Consider the following 5,000-nt stretch of genomic DNA (forward strand, 5'->3'; position numbering starts at 1 on the left):
AATAGATAGAGCCATCAGAATACAGATAATGTATAGACCTGTCCGTATACATGCTGAAAGACTCTGCTCACAATCACACGTCAGCCAGACACTCTTATCACGCACTACTCTCTGCCTGTAACAGGCACACAGACAATATGTAAGCACCAGCATGGAACAACACCCAGTGCATCCTCTCTGCCACATTAGACAATCCACACTATCATAACCAGACCGGGAGGTCCACTCGGAAAACAGAATATCCCACCCTTCCGACAACCACCATTGCTCAGCTAAGCCACCAACACCCACACATGTCCCAGACAGGGGTGCACCCAACATCACAATACTGCCTCCTGTCACACCACACAAACAATGGCAGGAATGAAAGACACAGGTCTGCCACAAGCATGGAATCAGAGCGCCGCCTGTTATGAGCCAAAGGTGCACCCTGACGTGGCAAATCAGATGATGCCGCAGTCATTTACTTACGATAATCACAATCAACAAACCGGGCCCCCCCCCCCCCCAAGTGCCTTAACCTAACCCGTATTGTACCTTAACCTAACCCGTATTGTACCTTAACCTAACCCGTATTGTACCTTAACCTAACCCGTATTGTACCTTAACCTAACCCGTATTGTACCTTAACCTAACCCGTATTGTACCTTAACCTAACCCATATTGTACCTTAACCTAACCCATATTGTACCTTAACCTAACCCATATTGTACCTTAACCTAACCCATATTGTACCTTAACCTAACCCATATTGTACCTTAACCTAACCCATATTGTACCTTAACCTAACCCATATTGTACCTTAACCTAACCCATATTGTACCTTAACCTAACCCATATTGTACCTTAACCTAACCCATGTTGCGCCTTAACCTAACCCATGTTGCGCCTTAACCTAACCCATGTTGCGCCTTAACCTAACCCATGTTGCGCCTTAACCCAACCCATGTTGCGCCTTAACCTAACCCATGTTGCGCCTTAACCTAACCCATGTTGCGCCTTAACCTAACCCATGTTGCGCCTTAACCTAACCCATGTTGCGCCTTAACCTAACCCATGTTGCGCCTTAACCTAACCCATGTTGCGCCTTAACCTAACCCATGTTGCGCCTTAACCTAACCCATGTTGCGCCTTAACCTAACCTATGTTGCGCCTTAACCTAACCTATGTTGCGCCTTAACCTAACCTATGTTGCGCCTTAACCTAACCTATGTTGCGCCTTAACCTAACCTATGTTGCGCCTTAACCTAACCTATGTTGCGCCTTAACCTAACCTATGTTGCGCCGTAACCTAACCTATGTTGCGCCGTAACCTAACCTATGTTGCGCCGTAACCTAACCTATGTTGCGCCTTAACCTAACCTATGTTGCGCCTTAACCTAACCTATGTTGCGCCTTAACCTAACCTATGTTGCGCCTTAACCTAACCTATGTTGCGCCTTAACCTAACCTATGTTGCGCCTTAACCTAACCTATGTTGCGCCTTAACCTAACCTATGTTGCGCCTTAACCTAACCTATGTTGCGCCTTAACCTAACCTATGTTGCGCCTTAACCTAACCTATGTTGCGCCTTAACCTAACCTATGTTGCGCCTTAACCTAACCTATGTTGCGCCTTAACCTAACCTATGTTGCGCCGTAACCTAACCTATGTTGCGCCTTAACCTAACCTATGTTGCGCCTTAACCTAACCTATGTTGCGCCGTAACCTAACCTATGTTGCGCCTTAACCTAACCTATGTTGCGCCTTAACCTAACCTATGTTGCGCCTTAACCTAACCTATGTTGCGCCTTAACCTAACCTATGTTGCGCCTTAACCTAACCTATGTTGCGCCTTAACCCAACACACGTTGGGCCTTAACCCAACACACGTTGGGCCTTAACCCAACACACGTTGGGCCTTAACCCAACACACGTTGGGCCTTAACCCAACACACGTTGGGCCTTAACCCAACACACGTTGGGCCTTAACCCAACACACGTTGGGCCTTAACCCAACACACGTTGGGCCTTAACCCAACACACGTTGGGCCTTAACCCAACACACGTTGGGCCTTAACCCAACACACGTTGGGCCTTAACCCAACACACGTTGGGCCTTAACCCAACACACGTTGGGCCTTAACCCAACACACGTTGGGCCTTAACCCAACACACGTTGGGCCTTAACCCAACACACGTTGGGCCTTAACCCAACACACGTTGGGCCTTAACCCAACACACGTTGGGCCTTAACCTGCTCTGTAATTGTCATACGACGCGTTAAATTAGTGTAGTGTTGCCTAACTGCAACCCCCGCAATATAGTTTGCTACTCGCACTGCCCGGTCCCCAGAGTATCGCTTCATGTTAAACACCTTGCAGCTATACACTGTAATGCGGATGGCGGCAGGACGTACATGCTCAATGCCCTTCGCAGTTGTTCATTGGCATTCGCATGGCGAAGCACAGCCTACGTTGTGGTACGGCTTGTGGCAACTGTCCGCTGATGTTGTACGTCCAAATCACACACTGTACCGCACATTGGTCCTCATGTACTGAATGATACATCGTGGTACATGTGTGACCGTACCACGACTGCGCCAACAACGGCGAACCATACGGTCCAAATATTGTGCACTCAGCTACGTGTCGTCTCCCTATAAGAGCTGGATTGCAGTATGGTATGCCGTGGATGGCGATCAGCATGAGCCGTCTGTTGATGTAGTGGCGCGTGTTGTCAGACGTAGTCGTCTCTTCTCACACACCGTGATAGCATGGTGCACTGCGTTCCACATCTGCGACATGCGACAGAGGCCGGTTGACAGTCGTTCGCGCAATGGACATCGCATACGTACGGGGGCCACCTTCCACGTGTTCGCGAAGCGTGCACATGTTGTTGCGTGTATGTGGGCAGACATAGTGTGTCGTGACACCTGACACAGGCATGCAACAATCGTTGAATTTGCAAATGGCGATGGACGTCTACGTTTGCTGGTGACGTTACGCAAATGAAGAACTGGTAAACCGTTGTGGTGCGGTTGTTCTCGCTAGAGGTGAATCAGTGATGGCGACGATCGGTTGAGCTACCAACCGGTTGTTTCAGCGATACCCACCATGCCCACGAACGTGAATGGCATGTGGGTGTGAAGCGATACGCGGCGGTGGCTGGGTGGGACCGTCCCCGGCCGGTGAGGGGGGGCCTTCCGGCGTGCTGGCCGCGCGGTGCGTGGGCGCACGCGCTACAGCCGGCTGGTGGGGGCGGCCAGTGGCAGGCGCGCCGGCCGACGGAGGCGGCAGGCGGCGCAGCTGCGCGCCGGCGCACCCTGCACGCGGCGCCGTGCGGCCAAAGTAGGTCCTCGCGGGCCCGGTGCGAAGCGCGGTGGACATCTGCAGTGTGCTGGTCCGATTGAGGACTGTGTGCGCTGAGGATGCGCCGCCGCCCGGCGCTCGGCGCCGCGACGCCGTCTGCTGCTCGGTCGCCTCTGCGGTTCTCGCAGGTGGATTGTATCGCAGCTGTGCGGACGTGTTGGCGCGTGCGCTGTGCTGGGAGAGTTCGCTTCGGCACCCAAGTGGGGCTTTTGTCCTTCTGTGGCGCTGGCGTTGGAGCTGCCGGCCACCGTAGGTGGCGCGTGTTGTCTCCCGCCGGCAATGCCACGACAGCACGCTCCCGGGCCTCTGTCGGCAGCGGCAAGCTCAGTTGGGAGCACGGGTGGTCGCACCTAAAGCGTCTACTCGCCAAACTCCGGGCGATTGCGCCTCTCTCGAACCCGACCAAGTACTTAGGACGGCGCTGCGCGCCGCCGGGACCTGAGAGGGTTTCGAGGTGTATTGTGCAGGGGAGCTCAGCCTCCTCCTGTTTGCAGAATAATTGAGCGGACGCTTGCGTGTTCGCGCGGGCCCCCGGGACACACTCCCGGGCGGCCGGCTGCTCAGCTCTAGTTGACGCAGCTCCCTGGTTGATCCTGCCAGTAGTCATATGCTTGTCTCAAAGATTAAGCCATGCATGTCTCAGTACAAGCCGCATTAAGGTGAAACCGCGAATGGCTCATTAAATCAGTTATGGTTCCTTAGATCGTACCCACGTTACTTGGATAACTGTGGTAATTCTAGAGCTAATACATGCAAACAGAGTCCCGACCAGAGATGGAAGGGACGCTTTTATTAGATCAAAACCAATCGGTCGGCTCGTCCGGTCCGTTTGCCTTGGTGACTCTGAATAACTTTGGGCTGATCGCACGGTCCTCGTACCGGCGACGCATCTTTCAAATGTCTGCCTTATCAACTGTCGATGGTAGGTTCTGCGCCTACCATGGTTGTAACGGGTAACGGGGAATCAGGGTTCGATTCCGGAGAGGGAGCCTGAGAAACGGCTACCACATCCAAGGAAGGCAGCAGGCGCGCAAATTACCCACTCCCGGCACGGGGAGGTAGTGACGAAAAATAACGATACGGGACTCATCCGAGGCCCCGTAATCGGAATGAGTACACTTTAAATCCTTTAACGAGTATCTATTGGAGGGCAAGTCTGGTGCCAGCAGCCGCGGTAATTCCAGCTCCAATAGCGTATATTAAAGTTGTTGCGGTTAAAAAGCTCGTAGTTGGATTTGTGTCCCACGCTGTTGGTTCACCGCCCGTCGGTGTTTAACTGGCATGTATCGTGGGACGTCCTGCCGGTGGGGCGAGCTGAAGGCGTGCGACGCGCCTCGTGCGTGCTCGTGCGTCCCGAGGCGGACCCCGTTGCAATCCTACCAGGGTGCTCTTGAGTGAGTGTCTCGGTGGGCCGGCACGTTTACTTTGAACAAATTAGAGTGCTTAAAGCAGGCAAGCCCGCCTGAATACTGTGTGCATGGAATAATGGAATAGGACCTCGGTTCTATTTTGTTGGTTTTCGGAACCCGAGGTAATGATTAATAGGGACAGGCGGGGGCATTCGTATTGCGACGTTAGAGGTGAAATTCTTGGATCGTCGCAAGACGAACAGAAGCGAAAGCATTTGCCAAGTATGTTTTCATTAATCA

The 5,000-nt window shown here is 52.9% G+C and overlaps 1 non-coding gene across 1 annotated transcript in view; it reads left to right on the forward strand.

The window, feature by feature from the left end:
• The first annotated feature begins 3,931 nt into the window (after nt 1–3,931).
• The window catches only part of LOC124592075, a 1,910-nt gene continuing 841 nt past the window's right edge, over nt 3,932–5,000 (forward strand). Inside the window, exon 1 of the ribosomal RNA XR_006977332.1 lies at nt 3,932–5,000. This exon is cut by the window's right edge and continues 841 nt beyond it. This is a non-coding gene — a ribosomal RNA (small subunit ribosomal RNA).

This window comes from Schistocerca americana, unplaced genomic scaffold, assembly GCF_021461395.2.
Source record: "Schistocerca americana isolate TAMUIC-IGC-003095 unplaced genomic scaffold, iqSchAmer2.1 HiC_scaffold_899, whole genome shotgun sequence".
Lineage (NCBI taxonomy): Eukaryota > Metazoa > Arthropoda > Insecta > Orthoptera > Acrididae > Schistocerca > Schistocerca americana.